Here is a 22,063-nt window from a genome sequence, read left to right on the forward strand (position 1 = left end):
AGTTTAAGGGTAGTGGTCAAAGAGTAGAACTGCAAACATGGCGTCTGTCTTGTGTTGCCATCATAGCAACATCTTCTTGAGACCCAAGTCGTGTAAGTTTGTTCTTTATAAGGGTCTGGGGTTCACACTTTTGTTCAAACTTCAAATAAAAAAAGAAGAATACAAGCTATAGAGCTATGGAGAGGATATCCAGTGTTTTCCAGAGATACGTCATTTATAGGGTAGTAAAGTATTCACAGCGCTTTACTTTTACCCAGTTTTTTTCCTAGTATGTTACAGCCTTATTTCAAAATTTAATAAATTAAATTTTGTTCTCAAAATTATACAGACCCCATGAAGAATTTTTTTTTTCCAAATCTGCGAATGTGTTAAAAAAAAAAAAAAAAAAAAAAAAAAAGCACATAGTGGCCAGACGGAAGCTATTTCTTATTAAAAAGTTTGCCAACATTCCCTGGTTTGAATCAAATAATCAGAGTGCTTCACTTTTTCCACATTTTGTTGAATTAATTTTTGTCCACAAAATTCTACACACAATACCCCATAATGACAATGTAATTTTTTTATTTGCAAATTTATAAAATATAAAAAAATCACATACATAAGTAAGTACTCAAAGCCTTTGGTCAATACTTTGTTGATGCACCTTTGGCAACAATTTCAGGCTGCAGTCTTTTTTTAATATGATGCCACAAGCTTGGCACACCTATCTTTGGGCAGTTTCGCCCATTATTCTTTGCAGCATGTCTCAAGCTCCATCCGCCAGGCATCTTGTTTGTAGTAAACAGGCGCCGCTCATCACCAATATCATCCCTGCAGTGAAGCATGATAGTGGTAGCATCATGCTGTGGGGATGTTTTTGAACCGCAGGGACTTGGAGACAAGTCAGGATGGAGGGAAATATTAATACAGCAATGTACAGAGACATCCTTGATGAAAACCAACACTTCCCATCCAACCTGATGGAGCTTGAGACATGCTGCGAAGAGGAATGAGCGAAACTGCCCGAAAATAGGTGTGCCAAGCTTGTGGCATCCTATTAAAAAAGACTGCAGCTTGAAATTGCTGCCAAAAGTGCATCAACAAAGTATTGAGCAAAGGCTGTGAATACTTACTTATGTATGTGATTTTTTGATAATTAATACATTTTCAAATATATTAAAAAAAATGTACATTGTCATTATGGGGTATTGTGTGTATAATTTTGAGGACAACAATGAATTTACTCAGCTTTGAAATAAGGCTGTAACATAACAAAATGTGGATGCACACTATGTCCAATAAAATAAGGAATCAATGTCTTTCTGAAATGCGCCATACTCATGCTCAATGCCTCCCCGGCACAAGATAAGACAGTTATTCTCTTCTCTTTATCCACTTACAGTATTGGGATTTTAAAAGCAGGGATTGTTTTTAACAAGGTTGTCAATCAATAGTTTGAGGTAGTTTTGGTGACAAGTAAACCGAAATAGTGGCGATACTGAACAACAATGTCTTCTGTGGTGTATCTGAGAGCTCAACTTAAGAGTGTTTTATGCTTGTGTTATGTTATAAGTTGCAACCCAAAAATAGAGTTACAAGCATCCCTGCCATTTGTTAACTATTATTGTCACAGTGAAACCCGTAAGCTCCGACCAAAATATCTGGTCTTTCTTCTAGAGATTGACATAACTTAGTTTTTTTCAACCAAGATGAGGAAGAAAGTGAATTTGAAGGACTGTGCTGAAAAGAAAAAGTGGATGATATTCCATCCATCCATCCATTTCTACCGCTTGTCCCTCTCGGTGTACGCGGGGGGTGCTGGAGCCTATCCCAGCTGGACTCGGGCGGAAGGCGGGGGAACAACCTGGACAAGTCGTCACCTCATCGCAGGGCCAACACAACTGGACAATTCATTGAGTTAAAAAATGAATCACCAAAAACATAACCCAGCATGTCGCCAACTTGGCGAAGCAATTCGAGCATATCACTGCGAGTCTGCACCATACAGAAGCCAAATGAGTTGATAACGTCAGCCAATGATATTAGATCTAAAAGGCGTACATGCAATCATGAAAATATTGAAAAGCTGCGCTCCCACATACATACACAAATACAGTACATATTTACCTACCTAATGTTCGTACATCCACACGCACATTCAATATACAAACATACACATACACATACTGTACATATACATTCACTGTACAAACACATATACACATTCTGTACATATACATTCATTGTACAAACACATATACACATTCTGTACATATACAAGTACATATGCATACTTACACTCATGCACATAATCACGTTTCATCAAACATATATTAACGTTGTTGCCCTAGGGTAAACTGGGTGTAACACATGGCACACTGACAAAGCTTAACCTATTGTGACTATAACAATCTACAAGGTTAATGTAGGTTGCTTCTCTTTCTCCCCCTCCATTTTTCTGCATTCTTTCGTATCTCAAGTTATCATTACGTATATGTATTGTTGCATTTAAACAACTGTATTGTTGATAATAAAGGTAAATTATTGGTATTGTTCATTATCAATAGCGCTATTTCTATTGGTATTTGTATTGATCCATTTGTAGTGTAATAATGCTCATTGTCATTTCTGTATTATTTTTTATTTTTCGCTAACTGCTTATTTGCTATTACTTTTACCATCATATTTGTACATGTCATATTTGCTGATGTTGCTCTATTGTTGTTGTTGTTGTTGTTTTTGTCTCTCTGTCTAATCCCCCTCTTGTCCCCACAATTTCCCCCTCTGTCTTCTTTTTTTTCTCTTTCTATCCCCTCCTGCTCCGGCCCGGCTGCACTAAATGATAATATAAATACATTTAATAAAGTCAAATACAAATAAGGCAACAAGAGAAGTATCCTACACTTCTCTTTTGTAAAGTAAATCTGAACAGCCGACATGGGCATCTACATCAACTATATGATTTGCCTAAGAAGCTGGACAGGACAAAAAAAAAAAAAAAAAAAAAAAAAGAAAAGAAAAGCTGCTGATGGTGTGTTTGATAGAGAAGCAGCTGGAAGGAGATACCATGAAAGTTCTCTCTCTAAGGTAAATGCTGTACATTATTATTACATAGTAAAACTACTATAGTTGTTTGCAGCACATTCTAATGTACTGTTTTTATACAATATTTGTTATCGAAAAGTTACTTTCTCTTTTTATAAAGCAGGTTACATGTTAAAATTGTGCTGTTTTGGGGGGGCAAGCACCAAATAAAGATACAAGTGTTTTGAGTTAAGAGCTCTTTCACATAAAAAATGAAGCTTGCCAGCAGGCACAAGACATTAAAACAACGTTAAGAACTTGTTGAATTAGGTCCTGTTGTTGAGCAACTTAAACCTGATGTTGGAACAACATACTTTTTGACAACGTTCATTCAATGTCAGGTTTTGACGTTGATTTGACCATTGAAATTTGGTCATTTTAACGTGGATCCAACGTTAGACTCAATTTACAAATGCAATTATTTTGCAACATTGTTTTTTAAGTCAGTTTCAAAGGACATGTATGTTATATCAACGTTGTATCAATGTCTGGTGCCTGCTGGGTTGTAAGTTGAGGTACTATTACAGTCGAATTCGATACACTTTTGGGAGGTGCACGTCAAGGTGTAGCAAAGGGGAGCTTTAACTACTAATATACTTTTGTATGTACAGGGATGAATAAATGAATTTATAAAAACAGAGCTATAAACTGCTTTACATTAAATCCTTTGATTGTTTCAGAAACATGTCTTCTTTCTCTCATCAAAACTGTAGAAAAGATGATAGATGAAGTATGAAAATAAAAAGCAGATAAAATGTTTGTTGATCTCTGGAGCATAAATCAGCAGATTTTATTTTGTTATAAAACCAGCACTTTTAACAAGGGCTGTCAAATAAAAAATAAATTAAAAAAATCAGATGGATCACATTTTAGAAGTTTGAGTAATTAATTTATTTTTGGAGAAGACCCCAATAATTTTACACAAATGCATTGTTATTGTGAGAATGTCATCCTCATTTTTGTACTATGCATTGATCGGATCACTGACCATATAGCGGTTAAGGTAAAAGAGCTTTCACAGTCAAAATAAATTGCATGATTAATCTAAGTGTGTTCATGATTAATGCACTTTTTTTGAATAATCACATGAGGTAACTCATGAATTTTGACAGCCCTAATTTGAACATTTATTTTAAACTGCACTCAAACAGTATGTTATATAATAGTCATATTTTACCACAAACTATTAACCACCTCCTTTATTCTTCATTAAAGCACAGTATGTTTAAATGATTTCATAACCAAAAAAACAAATTCTATCCATAACATTTATGATCAAATAGAATCCAGCACCCCCCGCGACCCCGAAAGTGACAAGCGGTAGAAAATGGATGGATAGAAGAAAGCCATTTTTTAACTGTACTAATAGTCAGTTTCCAGTAGAGGGCAGCAGAATAAATACATTAAATATATAAATACACTTACTGCACCTGACTTAAAACATTAAACTAGTCAGGGCAGCCCCCTGCTCAGTTGGAGCCCTAAACACAATTTTACATTGAGCTCCCACCCCCTTTTTTTTTAATTCACGTGAAACAATTTTAATACTTTTTCAATTAAACTTGAATTTAATTCTGTTTTGTACAAAAACACAATCATGCGAAATAAATGATTCCATAATTATTTTCTTTAGTGCAAAATAACAACCTAAACATAATTAAATGATACATCACCAGCTGTGACGGCGTGGCGCGGTTGGGAGAGTGGCCGTGCCAGCAACCTGAGGGTTCCTGGTTCAATCCTCAGCTGCTACCAACCTAGTCATGTCCGTTGTGTCCTTGAGCAACACACTTCACCCTTGCTCCTGATGGGTCGTGGTTAGGGCCTTGCATGGCAGCTCCCGCCATCAGTGTGTGAATGGGTGAATGTGGAAATAGTGTCAGAGCGCTTTGAGTACCTTGAAGGTAGAAAAGTGCTATACAAGTATAACCCATTTACCATGACACTAGTACAAGTGTTTCCAAGCCCGGCACTAACACTAAAATTAATGTTTTTGGGGAAATTTGCCTTTTATCAATGATGGCGCAGTAAGGGGCTACAAATACTGTTGCAATACAATTTCATATGAAGCTACCTGTCATTCAGTGATTGACATTTTACTTGCGCTTCTGCACGCAAAACGGGACCCTACACAGCACATGTTCTGCTCATTGGGAGGGGCTGCCATGACTACAGTATTAGTCAACTTGGGAATTGTTGACGGGGGATTTTAGGTGGCACAGTGAGCCTCCCCTTAGAGGCTTTTGTGTTTAGGTTTCTGCTTGCTTCAGATTCTATTTACTGTCATCCATACGGACTGAAAGTCAACAGCATTTGCCGTTGATACATGTAAAATTAGCAAGTTTTGAAAAATATGTCATGCTCGTTGTTGTAGGGTTGTCACGATACCAACATTTTGGTACCGGTACCACAATGTATTTCGATACTTTTCGAGACTTTTTTTTACATTCAATTAGGGTTGTACGGTATGCCGGTATAAGTATAGTACCGTGATACTAATGAATCATATTCAGTACTATTCCACCTCTGAAAAGTACCGATCCGCCATCCCCCGTCGTCGTCACGTCGTGACATTGCTGGTTTACGAGCAGAGGAGCATGTTCGGTAACGCATAATCACGGAGTACTTACAAACAGACAGTGTGTAGACAGAAAAGGGAGAACGGACACATTTTGACTTAAAAACTAAAGATAAAGGTGAAGTTATAACACTGAAACGCCCACCGGAAGGGATGCTTTAAGACATGGCTAGCTAGCTAGCGGCTAAAGTGCAGCCCCAGTCGGCAGTGTTTTAGCTACTTCTAAATCACTAATCCTCGCCTCCATGGCGACAAATAAAGTAAGTTTCTTACAAGTATCATCCCTGCAGGACGAGGAATAGATAAACATGCTTCACTACACACCGTAGCTCACCGGCGTCAAAATGTAAACAAACACCATTGGTGAATCTACACCTAACATCCACTGTAATGATACCAAGTATAGGAACGTATCTAGTCGATACTACTATGATTACGTCGATATTTTTGCCATCACAGCATCTTCTTTTGTTTAAAAAAAATTATATTATGTTTATAAACTCAGGAAATATGTCCTTGGACACTGGGACTTTAAATATAACCAATGTATGGTCCTGTAACTACTTGGTATCGGATCGATACCCAAATTTGTGGTATCTTCCAAAACTAATGTAAAGCATCCAGACAACAGAAGATTATTACATTTTAACAGAAGTGTAGATAGAACATGTTAAAAAAGAAAATAAGCAGATATTAACAGTAAATGAACAAGTAGATTAATAATTCATTTTCTACTACTTGTGCTTAATATTTTGACAAAATAACCGAATGGAAAATGACTAAATTAGAAGCCTTTTTTCTGCTTACTTATTAATAAAAGACAAGTTGTCTTGTATGTTCACTATTTTATTTAAGGACAAACATATGTTTAATGTATCCTAAGATTTTTTGTTAAAATAAAGCCAATAATGCAATTTTTTTGTGGTCCACTTTATTTAGAAAAGTATCAAAAAGTACCGAAAAGTATTGAAATAATTTTGGTACCGGTACCAAAATATTGGTATCGGGACAACACTACAGTAAAGATATGTTTCTTATTGCAATCAAGTAATAGTTTTGTCATAAAATAAGATAGTGAACATTCTAGACAACTACTCTTTTAGTAGTAAATAAACAAAAAAAGACTCCTAATTCAGCTGTGTCACATTGTGTCATTTCCCATTCTATTGTTTTGTCAAAATTATGAGGGACAAGCGGTAGAAAAATGATTCATCTACTTGTTCATTTACTGTTAATATCTGCTTACTTTTGGTTTTAACCTGTTCTATCTACTCTTCTGTTAAAACGTAATAAGCATTACTTTGTTGGTTGGGTACTTTACATTAGTTTTAGGTGATTCTACACATTTATTTATCATTTATCCAATACCAAGTAGTTACAGGATCATATTCATCATAATTACAGTTCTCCTGTGTCCAAGGACATATTCCCAGACATTATAAACAATAAAAAGATGACAAAACATTTTGACAATAAAAAAGTATTGATATAATCGTTGTAGTTACAGCGTTTGCACTTGGTATCATTACAATCGATGTATGAACCCATTTGTTTACATTAAGTAGCGCCAGCTTGCTGTGAGCAGTGAGTTATGTTATCCTTCTGCGGTGCATACTGCAGCATATTTAGCTATTCCTTGTCCTGCAGGGATGATACTGTCCTGCAGGGATGATACTTGTAATAAATGTAGTTTATTTGTCGCCATGGAGGCAAGGATTAGTGAATGAGAAATAGCTAATGCATAAAGTAGCGGATGCATGTTAGCCGCTAGCTGTGTTTTAAAGCACTTCTTGTCGAGCGGCGCTTCAGTGTGTAGCTTCACATTTATTGTTGTTTTTAGCTAAAATGCGTTCATTCTGCCCCTTATGTCACCACATCGTGTCTGCTTGTAAGTACTCCGTATGTGTGCGTTGCAGAACATGCACCTCTGCTCTAGCAATGTCACAACGTGACGACGGCGCGCCGTAATGTCCGTAAAAAAAAAAAGTACCGGTATTATTCAGAGGCAGTATATTACCGTTTTTAACTCATAAGTACCGCGTTACTTTATTAGGACCGGTATACTGTACCATATCTAAGTTATTGTGTTAAAATATAGCAAAATAACTACAAAAGTACCCTTCATTCACTAACTGTTACAAAAGAGGTCAGTTAGAATATTACAAGTACCTAAGGTTGGATATGGAGAACATTTAAACCCTTTATTTATTCAATCAAAAATATTGAAATTAAACGATATAGTGAATTTGCATACAGCTAAAATTATGCACAAAGCAAACTATAAACTGCTACTCAAGAATGTGCAACAATTCTTCTCAACAAAAGAGGAAAAATATAAGCTTAGGGAAAAATGTAATTTAAAACATGTGTATGCAAGTATAACACTTAAGACCTTTAGCATATCAGTATGTGGAATTAAATTATGGGATGGATGAGGCAAAAAAGTCAAACAAAGTACTAATATGATCCAGTTTACAAGCGTTTACAAAGTACAAAGAAGAAAAATCTTGATAAACATTTTACATTTAGAAAACAAGATTACTTGACTATTTATTTATTTAAATTTTTTTTTAATTGTATTATTTATGTAGTAAATTGTGTACAGATCGAGAACAGGAAGTGAATACATATGTTAGTAATTGCTGTGAAGTGGAAAAGGGGTTTTCCTTTTCGAACATGTTGAAATAAGAAACTGTGATGTATCATGTTTTTAACTGTAGGCATGTTCAAAATAAACTTAAACCATAAACCATGTTTTCTTTGCTTTTCTCAAGGTGTTACATCTCCCGTGAAGTCTACTGGCACCTCCGACTATGAAAAACCCTGCACGAAAACACAACAAACAGTATGTATTTTTATCTAATATAATGTTCTTATTTTTCTTTCACAATTAGTGACTTTTTACCATGGGGTGGTGAGTAAGGGCTTAATAACAGGCAAGTCTCCACCTCCATTTAAATATATGGCATGTGGTTTGAGGGTGATAGAAAGAACTTAATTAGGAAAGCATTAGGGCACCTTTACGCAGACGTTGTTTGAGGAGATTGCATTTGGAAACAAAGTGAGAGGACCCAAAGTCTTATATCTCACTGCTTTCATTGTTGGCGTAAACATTCATTGACTGCCTTATGTCACACAAAAACAAAGACTGCTAATTAATTGTACACAGATTGAAGAACACAGCTGCTTGTGTTTTTGTTTTCTAAAGACCCCAGTTACTCACTGTATTTACTCCCGACACAAAATAAATACTAAGTGCTGGCTGAGTTTTTTTGGCATAGTGTATGCTGGTGGGTATAATAGATAAAGACATATCCAATGTAGTCTCAATGGAGTGTCATAATAGAGATAGTTGTTTATGGGGGATACGCTGACCCCGAGTACACATATTTTAATGAGCAATTGAGCAAAAACAGCAACTTTTACAGTCTGGCATCATCATGTCTTCTTCTTCTAGTGTCTGCTGTGACAGTGATAAAGCCGACGCCACAGTCCAGTGCAACCAAGGTCGACTTGTCACTTCCCGCAGTCGGTGTTAAACAAATTCATGTCAAGTGTTTCCGTGCTCCCTTCAGGGGCATCGACTCAGACAAGAGGGATTGTTGAGACTGGGGAGCATTGCACACCAGGCAGCATTAGGTAATTAGGCCCAGAGCACATATATCTTCATTAGACACACCTGATTTATAAGAAGCAGGTATACTGTAAGCAAGACGAGGGCCTTGGGTGATATTAAAAGTGTTCATCAAGTTGCACGAGGAAAAATGTGAGTGCCAATACACACATCAGCTTGCATCATGAATTAGATATGGAGAAGGTTATTTACGGCACTCCCACACTCATTTGCATATAATGCAGAGTAAAGGCGATGTTACCTTGTTGGAGCTTTTGGCTCATTCTTTGCCTCTTTTAGCATCCTGAAAAGCATTATTGTATTTTACGGACTATAAGGCGCACTTAAAATCCTTTTTTTTTCTCTCAAAACCTGCGCCTTATAACCCGGTGCGCCTAATGTACAGAATTATTTTGGTTGTGCTTACCGACCTCGGAGCTATTTTATTTGGTACATGGGGAAATTATAAGTGTGACCAGTAGATGGCAGTCACACATAAAATATACATGAAGACTGCAATATCATGGCAGTCACACATAAGAGATATGCAACATGACTCAAGTAAACAACACCAAAATTGTATATGTTCCATTGAAAATATAGAACATTACACACGGTGCTCAAAAAGCTATCAAAATGTTTAGTATGACTTTGGTAAGCTATGAAGCCGCACCGCTTGATGGATTGTACTGTCCTTCAACATGCGAGTATCATTATGGTGTGTGTATAAGGTAAGACATTATCTGGCGTTTTGTTTCGCAATATTATGCAAAACAACTTTTCTTACTTTCTGGTACCTGCTGATTTGTATTTGGGATCTGCATAAATCCTGAAAAATTGCACGCGTCCACCTTTGTAGTCAGTGCCGACACCGTAGTCGATAAGCTTCTTCTTTTTCTCTATCTTCTTGTTATGGGACATTCATCCTGCGCTGTTGCCATTTCTAATATAAAGTAGTGTAAAGTTCTTACTTATATCTGCCATGAAAGTGCTAAAACATACCAGTGTAGTTAGTTTACATAATTCACCCAAGGAACTTTAGTTATTAGAGAGTTCCGGTTGAACGTTTTTTTCACGGAACACATTTCTGGCGGATGAGGAGATGCTGCTCCGTTATTCATTTAAGTAAAGTCTAAATGTCATTAAAACAATTAGCTCCATCTTTTGACACTTCTTCCACTCCCGTCCTTGCATGCTATACCGCTACAACAAAGATGACTGAGAAAAGATGCTGCCGAAGGTGAGCCACGTAAATAAGACCGCCCACAAAACAGCGCATCCGGAAGCGACTGTCAGAAAACGGCTTGAAGATGATCTGTAAAACTGATCTATATTGATATATAATGTAGGAACCAGAAATATTAATAACAGAAAGAAACAACACTTTTGTGCGAATGAGTGTGAATGAGTGTAAATGGGGGAGGGAGGTTTTTTGGGTTGGTGCACTAATTGTAAGTGTATCTTGTGTTTTTTATGTTGATTATATATATATATGTATAATTTTTTTTTTAATTTCTTGTGCGGCCCGGTACCAATCGATCCACGGACCAGTACTGGGCCGTAGCCCAGTGGTTGGAGACCACTGATGTAGACCACAAGGAAGTGTATTACATTTAGAAAAAAAAAGAAAAAAAAAAAGACTCCTTTAATTCACCCTATAATCCGGTGCGCCTTATATATGAAAAAAGATTAAAAATAGACCGTTCATCGGCAGTGCGCCTTATAATCCGGTGTGCCCTATGGTCTGGAAAATACGGTACATTATTATTACATTACTTAGTAAAACTACTATAGTTGTTTGCAGTACATTCTATTGTACTGTTATTATACAATATTTATTATCGAAAAGTTACTTTCTCTTTTTAAAAAGTATGTTACATGTTAAAATGTGCTCTCTGAGTCCGGTGCGCCCTATGGTCCGGAAAATACGGTACATCCTAGTTTATTATAGTGCCGAGGTCGTTCGATTGCTCTGGACTAGCTGGTGGGGCCCAATGAGATGGGGCAGCGTGGCTCAGATGATAGAGCGTCTGTGTCTGCAACTTGAGGGTTACAGGTTCGACTCCAGCTTTTGCCATTCTAGTCAGTCATTGCGTCCTTGGGCAAGACACTTCGCCCACTTTGCTCACACTGATGTGTGACCGTGAATGAAGGCCAAATCGTATTTTTTCGAAAACACATTTTTTTTCCGGCTGACTGTTTGCACTGCAAGTAAAATGTGATCCATATCAGACTCCAACAGAAACATGCACGGGCCCCAATGTGGCCCTAAAGTGGCCTCGGTGTCACTTGTAGTAGTAGTAGTTCATTAAAGTGGAAACAAAGGAAGTTGACCGGTTTTCGTAAATAAACAAGGAAGTCGCTTCAACTACTACAAAATAAAATAAAAAGTCGCCACACCTTTAAAATGTACGGAGCCCCTAAAGGTACATGGGGGAATTTTTTTTTTTTATAATTCTTTTTTATCTTTTAATTTTTTTTAGACATGTATCTCGTGTTTAGTTTTTTTTTAAAATTCAAGACAAAGTTAGTAGTTTTTTTTACTGGTGCACAAAATGAACCGTGCATGAACATCACCTTGTTCAAAGAACAAAACCAACATGCATGAACTCACAACAAATTACACACCTGCAAATCAGTGTGACTTCGGCTGTTGCCGTATCCGTAATCATCATCATCGGCGGTCACTCGAACGAGTATGACGATCCTCCTGGTAGGGGTGTATCTCTACCCTTTACGTGACTTTGTTTTACGTGGGGAGACTGGTGCACAGATTGTCACCACACGATCCTTGACAGAATCGGGTCAGGGTCCAGTGGCATGGAGTCCAAGACGTTGAGGTCTTCACTGTATCCCTGGCTAGGGGGCAGTCAGGTACTAGGCCTTTGCCAAGGGCCACCTGGGGTAACAGTAGTAAAGGGGTTAACCTCCTAGTGCCCCAAGACCCCATAGAGGAGCCTCCACTGCCGGATGCACTTTAACGTCATGCCCAGGACGTATCCATAATACGCCGATAGGGAGAAGTTTTTATTTACATGATGAGTCTGATGTGTGACCTCCGCGGCGGAGGCTCTGCCGAACTCCTGAGGCCTACTCACCGAACCCAGGTTAAGAACCACTGCTTTAGGGGCTCCGTAAAAATCAGTGTTTTATTACATATTACACGAAAATAAATTAAGGTAATGTAATGTATAAATAACCCACAAACCTCCCCAAATACAGACAGCATATTAAGTACCCCACCATGGAGCTAACACACTTGACCACTGCTTCACAACAATAAAAGATTCTTATCGCTGTCTGATTCACCTTATCCCGACCTACAGGCAGCTGATAAAAACAGTTAAGCCTGTATTAAGGACTGCGAAGAGATGGTCAAAATGAATCAAAGCAGCAGTACAGACCTACTTTGATTGTATAGACTGGAGTGTCTTTGAAATTGCATCAGAAAATCTGGACAAACTCATTGACACTGTGACATAATACATCGGCTTGACCCTCTGCATATACAACAACAAGCCCTGGTTTACACCTCAGCTTAGGAAGCTGCGTCAGGCCAAGTAGGACTTCGACAGGAGTTGGTACTGGGTCCTGTTCAAGGTCCAGGGTATCTAAAAAGGGAGCTACACTGAGAAGCTAAAACAAAGCTTCTCAGCTAAGGACCCCTCAGCAGATTAGAAAGGCCTGTGAGAGGTCAAACTACAGGAAACTCACACCCAACCCTGCAGGTAACAGCAGACTGGCTGAGGACCTGAACAACTTCTACTGCAGGTTTTCACAACCATCATGACAACACCCAGTCGCTGCCCTCCCTGCTGCCCCCTTAACCCCGACCCCATTTTCCCCTGGGCCCCACCTGCGATCTGTACGATCTGTGAAAAGGATGTGTGCCAGCTCTTTAAAAAAACAAAAGATAAGAAAGTCTCCAGAACCAGACAGAGTGTCAGCTTTCTGCCCGAGAGTCTGTGCTGAGCAGCTGGCCTCAATCTTCACGCAGATCTTCAACTCATGACTGGAGCTGTGGGAAGTGCCCTCTTGCTTCAAAAGTGCCACCATCATCCAAGTCCTAAAGAAACCTGCTATCACAGGACTCAATGACTACAGACCTGTAGCCCTGAGGTCTGCGGTCGTGAAGTCCTTTAAGAGACTGAATGACATCACAGGCCCCCTGCAGTTTGTCCGTCGGACAACCAGGTTGGTGGAGCATGCAGTCGACATGGGACTGAAGCCCATCCTGCATCACCTCGACTCCCCAGGGACCTACGCTAGGATCCTGTTTGTGGACTACAGCTCCAGATTTGACACCATCATCCCGGCTATCCTGTGCCGTAAATTCACCTAGCACACAGTGCCAGCCTCCACCTGTGCATCACAATCTTCCTAACTGATAAGAGGCAGCAGATAAGGCGGGGTAACATCACATCCAACATCCGGACAATCAGCACAGGCGCCACGAAGGGGTGTGTTTTCTCTTTACTGTTTTTCTCCCTTTATACCAATGACTGCACCTCAGGGGATTTGTCTGTGAAACTCTTGAAGTTTGGAGACGACCCCACCATCATCGGTGTTATACAAGTTTGCCTACAGACAGGAGGTTGAACAGCTAGCTCTCTGGTGCTGTCAGAGCCATATGGAGCTGAACTCGCTCAAAACTGTGGAGATGACAGTGGACTTCAGAAAAAACACCCCCTCTCAATCTCCTGTCATCATTCTGAACCGCACAGTCTTTACTGTGGACTCTTTCAGGTTCCTGTAGTTCACAATCTCACGGGACCTGACGTGGCCCTCCCACATAGACACAGTCAGAAAAAAGGCACAGCAGAGGTAGTACTTCCTGCGCCAGGCCAAGAAGTTCAACCTGCCCCATGCAGGAACTGCTCATCATGTTCTACACATCATTCAGTCTGTCCTGTGCACCTCCATCACCATCTGGTTTGGATCTGCAACCAAGCTGGACAGACACAGACTACAACGGACAATTAGGACTATAGAAAACATCATCGGTGTCGACCGTCCCCCCATTCCAGGGTCAGCAAACGGGCAGCTAGGATCACTGCAGACCCCTCAAACCCTGATCACAAACTGTTTAAACCCCTACCCTACGGCAGGCGTTAGAAATCACTTTACGCCAAAACAACCGGTCATAAATTCCTTTCCTCAGGCTTATCCTGATGAATGCTGGGAAATAACTAATCTGTCACTGTGAATGTACTAACTCATGTTCACGTCATCATCTTTATGCTTTGCTCTATTCACCACTGTACGATTATTTATTAGCCTTCTACATATTAGTTATTTAAGTACGTGTTTCTATTTTTAGTTAATCGTTTATATAACATTTCTATAGTGAACAACAAGAGATCACAATCTACGAAGTCCTTGTGTGTTAAACATACTTGGCCAATAAAGCTGATTCTGATTCTGATAAGCAAACTCGTTTAACATAAAAATTTTGGTAAAAAACATACAGTATCTTGTTGGTCAAAAATAATTTTTGACCTTGATTTCAGTGATTTATTTTTGTTTCAACTCTCCGAATGGACTGGCCTGTCTCCTGGTACAGTATCTTCTCGACACTCTTGACACCCTGTTGAACCTGAGTCACTTCTCTGTGCTTTTGATACATCCTTTAAACTACCATGTGTGGCGAGGGCACTGGAAAAATACAAAAACCTTCCTATCCTAATAATAACCTCTTGTGTCCGCCTGTTGTCTGTCCCATTTGCACAACAGCAGGCTGAAATTAATTCACAATCGTTATTGCTTTTTAACAGGACTGTCTAGTATCCCACACGTGTGATTGACTTGGAGTTACACTGTCATGATTAGGTGATTATATTTGAGAGCAGAGGTTTTTGATGGCTCATATCCTCATCGTCATGTTTATATCGGTTTTTAGTGACCCTAAGGTATTTCTCTCTTGCAGCATCATAGTACACTTCTAATGAGGAGTGTACATCAGGCTCTGCATGGCACTGTTGGGACTGTAAAGGGAGAAAACATATAAAACATCAACACCCCACTCTACTCTGCCACACAAATCTAGCCTCTTTGTTGACCATCATTTTAGCTTCATAAAACAATTGTTGTGATTCATTAGGCCGAAATAAACTAATTGATGACATTCTAGCAACCAATCTTCTCATGAAACCTGACTTCAACACCACATGTGACTAACACTTAGTCACATATTAATTCCAGTGCCATAGCAGAGGCCGTTCCTGACCGTGCAGCCAGAGGCATATTTAGTCATTTGGGGGCCCAAGACAAACCGAGTCATTGGGTAATAATGTATCATGTTGTTAGAAACTACCATGCGAGTTGCACAATAAAAGGGCCCTATTAGACAAAAACAACTTTTCTTACCTATTGGTACCTGTTTTTATTAGGGATCTGCATAGTCCCGAAAATGTGAAATGAAACCGTGGTGGCATTGCGGAGATACCGTCAATTGTGAACTATAAGCCGCTACTTTTTTCCTACACTTTGAACTCTGCGGCTTATAAAACGGTGCTGCTAATTTATGGATTTTCTTCGCTGACAGCCTTAATGCAGAGAGTTTTCCTAAAACACATGCAAAGGCACTGAAATGGTGTGTTATAGTTTGTGCTACGATGCCATATTTTTCACGAGTTGGCTCACTGCTGGGTGAATGTCTAGAGTGATTCGTGCTTTTTAAAGCTTTGAACTAGAAGTACAAGTGCAGTCCGTAGTGTTTCCACTCGTACGGACTCTTCATTCATCACTCCCAGCAACGTTTGTAAGTTTTACAATATATCTAAAACAATTCTTATTTGCTAAACTGTTCCATGTGTGATGTCTGTTGGAATGTTTTCATGCATATTTGTACGTGCGATTGAACTGTAATGAAGCTAACGTCGTTAGTATTAGCAAACATCTCCAAAAGCCTCGCAATTGTAAACAAAGCAAAACTACACCTTAATAAAAATGTTGTCTGTACTTTATTATGTGCCTTGGTACTCCCACTGTGCTTACACATTGTGTTGAAGTGTGGGGAAATACTTACCAGAACACATTTAATCCTCTGATCAGATTACAGAAAAGAGCAGTGCGGATCATTCACAAGGTTGTTTTTCACAACATACTCATAATCTGTTTATGCAATCAAATTTGATGATCTTGTTCAATATAATACATCAATAATCTTATATACAGCATTTAATAAAGTATTACCGCTTAATCTACAATGTTTTTTATAACACCAGTGCGGGCTCATAACTTGAGAGGTTTTTGAATATTTTTTATTGCCGAGAGCTCAAACCACTCCTAAAGTTTTTGTGTGTCTCTATGCAGAGTAAAACTCTGGAACAAACAGGATTTACAACACAAGCAATGCCAAACTATTTATCTATTCAAATTGTTATACCAACATCGGATCTGGTTAAAATATAGAGATGAGGGTCTTTAATTTAACATTTAACAAATGTTCAATGTTTCCTGACCATCGTTGGTATATTGTCCATAACTATTTTTGGTATTGTTCATTCTTCTTACATTGTTGCTACAAATTATTGTTACAGTGTAATAATTATTTGTTACCTGTGGTAATGCCACCATGATATAACATTCCTATTATAATCCTTGAACAAAGTAACAAAGAAGCTCAATGTATTAATCACTGAATGGAGAACTGGGGTTGAGATAAAATATGTTATCTTCTTCCCACTTCCTTTCAGGCAAAACTGGATTAATATTATTATATGTTGTCTACCTTGTACTTTTTCTGTGTCTTTGCCTGAAAAAAATGAACTGAATATGTTAACACGTTTACAAGTGTCTGTGGTAGTATTATTAACTTAAAATGGCTTTCTTTTTGTATTGTTCAGCTGTTTTACAGACATTATTTGGAAACAATTAAGGTATAAACATTTATAAAAGACTTCTGAGTAAATAACTAATTTTACAATGTGTATATTTGCAGCTTATAGTCCAGTGCGGCTAATATGGGGAAAAATAGTTTTTTCTTCTAAAATTTAGTAGGTGCGGCTTATATACTGGCGCACTCTATAGTTTGGAAAATACGGTATTTATGAAACAATCTTACCGTCCTCCATACTTCCTCCCAACGAGCCATTTGGAATTTGCACAACTTTGTCAGCGGATTATCAGTCTATAGTAAACATATACCTAAAGTGCTGTGCGTGAGTCCGCCATTGTAGTCTGCACTGTCTTCATTAAGCGCCTTCTTTTTCTCTATCCTCTTGTTGTGGGGCACACTGGCTCGTACTTGTACGTGTATCCTCCGCTGTTGCCATTTCTACTACAAATTAGCATGTAAAATTATCTGTAAGTAGACTCCATGTTGTCAGGTTCTGTAGGTCTTGAACCCCAAGATGCAGAGATGGAAGGCGTAGCGCAGGTAAACCTGACTTTAATGTCAAAAGGAGCTAGTGCAACTGGGAAATGCACATACAGGGACCATGCAGTTGAATACAGGAAACAGAAAACGATCATCGAGCCCTGACTGGAGGGCGAGGCAGGCATAAATAGCAGCCGACTGATTGACAACAGGTGTGGCCAAGCTGCCAATCAGCGGCAGGTGAGGAAAAATAGCTCTCAGGGAGACAAGCAGGAAAAGGAACCCAACATAATAGCGCTACACAGGAAATAAACACAAACCAAGGAAACACAACGAGACGTTAATGTGACAGATCGTCACACATATGGAAGCGCATGAACTACAACATGGATGAAATTGGTCAAACATAATTCATGTACATTTTTGACCAAAGAACCACATATTATGTTATAAAAAAAAAAATCACAATATGACCCCTTCTAAGTTTGGCGAGCAGCGCAATAAGTACTGTGTAACATTTACATAACAAGTTTGGAACAATAATCAACATCTAATAAAGCCATTTTCCCTGAAAATGGCTTTAAAATTAGCACAGTTGGATGGAATGTGATGAGTAGTGCCATTATTGTGAAGGCCAGAAGTGGATGAATGGTGGGAGTAAGAGAGCTCTTGACAGCAGATTAAACTGTTGACAATAAAAAAAGTGCCTCTTCAGTTTCTGCCTAGCTGTCTACCTTTCTGCTGAGCTTGAACTATATCTTAATAGACCCTCTTAATAGTAGACTCTTTAAAGTGCTTCAATACTCACATATTTGTGATGAAAGGCGCCCGACTTAAACTACCAGTTTAGTGGAAAAATAAATGCTCTTTGTATGTTGAATTGTTTTTAATTTTATGCATTAAACTATATCCAATTATATTACCAAAGTATGTGAAAACATCGCCTAAATATCCACAAAATGCCAAAATTTTGGGCGGCCATTTTGAATATTACCTTCCAAATGCCTTCAATTAAATTCAAGTACTTTATTTATCCCTTAGGAACGTCAGGTGTGAAGTAGCGTCAGTGAACTGAGTCAACATCAATTACACGCTAAAACATTAGGCAACAAGACGAGTCTGTTGGAAGCTAAAATGTCAAGAATTTAAGTCCTCGAGTCTTTAATCGATGATACAACAAAATACAAGAGTCTATATTGCTAAAATGCCATGAGTTAATAATACAATACATCTACAATTAATCCATCAAACATAAACTAAAATGCCAAGAATTAATTACTATTAATGTGTCTGATTGTGGTGGGTACAAAGCTGGACATTGCTCTCTTAGTGCTGAATAAAAGTGACCTGTACCTGCAACTCGAGGGTGGTTGGCTTTACTGAGTGTGGAGTGTATGAGTCCTGTCAGTTGCATAATTGCATTAATTGCATAACTTTAAAGCCGACTCTTCTGTTGTAGATGTGTGAGAGTGGTTCCTGTTCCCGTCCAATAATTTTACTGCCAGGCTTGATGATCTTATTGAGTGTGTTCTGTGACTTGTGCTGAGAGCCCCTTACCAGGCTGTTATGTTGAATGTCGTAACTGACTGAGTGAACCATCTGTAAAAGGCAATTGCATCTGACTGATCAACCAGAAGTCTGCAGAGTTTTCTGAGGAAATTAAGACGTTGCAGATTAAGACATTTAGTAAAATGTTCTCACTGTTGACTTGGAATTTGAGTTTGTGATTAATTGTGGTTTCAAAGTATTCGTATGACTCAACTTGTTCTTTTGCGTCTTTGTTGATGTGTAGTGTATTGATGGTGTGTTGTTCCTTCCTAAAATCAATAACCAGTTCTCTGTTTTAGATGTATTGAGGTCGAGGCAGTTGTCTTTGCACCAATCAGTAAATGAGTCAATTTCTACTTGTAACTGTCCTTCAGTGTTAGTAGTGTCCATAATGACCGTCATCTGAATATTTTATGTATGGTATTCCAGGACGAGTGCTTCTGCAATCATTGGCGTATAATGTGTACAGTATTGGAGAGATGACGGATCCTCGTGGGGCTCCTGTAGAGATGGTAAGTGATGTGCTGAGAAGGCCAATGACCCTGACCCTTTGATGTCTTCCTGTTAAAAATGATAGGACCCAAGGAATCAGGTGTGGGTTAACCTAGATCTGAAGCAGCTTGCGTTCGATAGGATGAGGTTGAGGTTCCACAAACACCAGCCTGACAAGAGACTTGGGCTTCTGTGAGAATGACATATTTTCAAGTGTTCATTCTTAATCCATAGTCATGTTTAAAGCAGATAGTATTTTCCCATGTAGTGCGTCTTCTCGTGATCTCCTTGCTTTTATCTTATGTCCGCTAGTAAACTCTTTGTTTTGTTTTAAGGGGTCCCGTTGGTCGGCTCACAGAGCTGTTGTGGCAAATTCTTATCTGTTTTGAAGATGCAGCTGTGCTCCTTTCTGGGCAAGAGGGGCTGTTTTTGCTCTCCATAAGATGACTCTTTTTGTTTGGATTGAGACCTCTTTTTGCTGATGCTGTTGTCACGTTGTGAGGGCTGGTCTCCTAAAGCTTTAGTAAAACTTGGCCAAATACCATTCTGTCTCTGGGGTCATTCTTACTCAGAAGAGAATTTGGGATTGACCAGTGTGTTTATTCCCTGAGAGGAAGACGCGCAACACTTCTCAAGATGGGTGCAGACTCCATGTAGGAGTCTCAGCACAGCCTCATCCACTCCCCTGTGCTGCCCATAGGCAAACTGGAGTGGGTAAGCATGTGTGCCGGTATCACTTTGAAGGCGGTAGAGGACAGACTTCTCAAAAGCCTTCATGATCAGAGATGTTAGTGCAACAGGACGGGAATTTAAATTGCAGCTATTTGGCTATGCGAAATATGACTGAAAAATTCCAGATAGAGGGGGTGGACTATTCAGTTAGAGACCGATTGAACAGAGAACAAAAGGGGCCTCATATACAGTGAGGTTGTGTCATGGTTGTCAGGAAAAAAAATGAAGAAGAAGATAGATGTGTGTGGCCAAAACTGACATGGGGAAATTAGTGCTGCATCCCCGTTTAAAAATATAGTCGCTAAAATGAGACATAACCACCCCCAAGTTTATTGTCGATCATAAATAATACCTCTCACCTTGACAGTAGAAGGATGAAGACATAATCTGACGAGTTTGGCATCTAATTTAAACCCAGAAATGGCGAGAAAGACAAAAAGACGCTTGGTTCCACCCCCCTTTATTCTTCGCGAGGATTATGAGTCATTCTTCATCTAAACGGGAAGATATGAACATGGCAGCAGTCGGCATCCTGATGACAGCAGACATTGTACAGTAAGTGCTGTTTTATTATGTTTGTTGGCTCTCATGAAGTCTGCAGTGGGTAGTAATCAGTGATGTCGTGAAGGAAAAAGCGAGCGTCGTGATGCGTTTTTGAAATTAATGTGCCGCCAAATACAAAATACGTAAATATTACATGTTATTATAATGTGCCTGTTACTACATTAAATATATATATATATATATATATATATATATATATATATATATATATATGCTTTAGAGGCAGAATAAAGCGACTCCCATTGGCTCCATTGTAAGCCCGACTATTGATTGCATTTATTTACTAGTTAGAATGCAATAAAAAAAGAAAAAAATGTGTGTTCTTGTCTTACATAAGGATTGTGAATGAAAAAGCAACATTTAAAAAAAAAAGTGCAGTTTCCTTTTAAGCCTTTGTGTGAATACAGTGGATATATTCTCCAAATGGAAGAACTAAAAATCAGTTGGTTTTTGTCTTTAAAACGATACGAGAGCCAGGGTTGTCTGTGAAAGGAGTCACATGCTTGTTATGTTACTTACGTAACTGAAGACGAGAATAGACGTAGATACATTGACCTAGCAATTAGTAGTAATGGTAGTATCTTTAAAACAACGCGAGAGTCACGGCTGCCCGCCAAACAATTACCCGCAAGATACATATGGTCAACACTCTGTGCTGTGCCGTCCGTCAATATTGTAACATCCCAAGTAATGGAGGATAAGACAGATTCTCAATTTGTCTTTCTTTATTTCACAAAATGCAATGTTTTCATACAACGGGCTCAATCTTTGTGTCCCTCTTTTTTCGGTCACCATTCAAGCGACTTTTCAACTCCACAACACACGTCACTTTCAATCCTTGTCCCAGAAGTTCCACCATTAGCTAAAAGCTGTAGACGTCTGTGACAACACTGACTTGACTCGTGGGGAAGAAATATATTTGACATATGACATGTGTTTGCCTTTTTACTTTATAAAACACCTTTGGAGATACATGTTGAGTTTAAAAAAATTGAAAATAGACTTAGACTTAGACTTACTGGAAGCATGTCACATCTATAGAATGTGTTTTTTTATATTTTAAGATTAATGTGCCTGTAGGTGTTCTCATTCATCAGGTTATTGCTATTCTCATGGCATTTAACTGATCAGTTGTCTTTGAAGACGTTTGGCC

The 22,063-nt window shown here is 38.7% G+C and overlaps 1 long non-coding RNA gene across 1 annotated transcript; it reads left to right on the plus strand.

The window, feature by feature from the left end:
• Positions 1–22: 22 nt before the first annotated feature.
• On the plus strand, positions 23–19,697 carry LOC133605954 (uncharacterized). The gene is made up of 3 exons (XR_009815201.1): positions 23–92; positions 8,416–8,486; positions 19,552–19,697. It is a non-coding gene; the product is annotated as an uncharacterized lncRNA (long non-coding RNA).
• The last annotated feature ends 2,366 nt before the right edge of the window (positions 19,698–22,063 follow it).

Source organism: Nerophis lumbriciformis, linkage group LG02, assembly GCF_033978685.3.
Source record: "Nerophis lumbriciformis linkage group LG02, RoL_Nlum_v2.1, whole genome shotgun sequence".
In the NCBI taxonomy this organism is placed as follows: Eukaryota; Metazoa; Chordata; class Actinopteri; order Syngnathiformes; family Syngnathidae; genus Nerophis; species Nerophis lumbriciformis.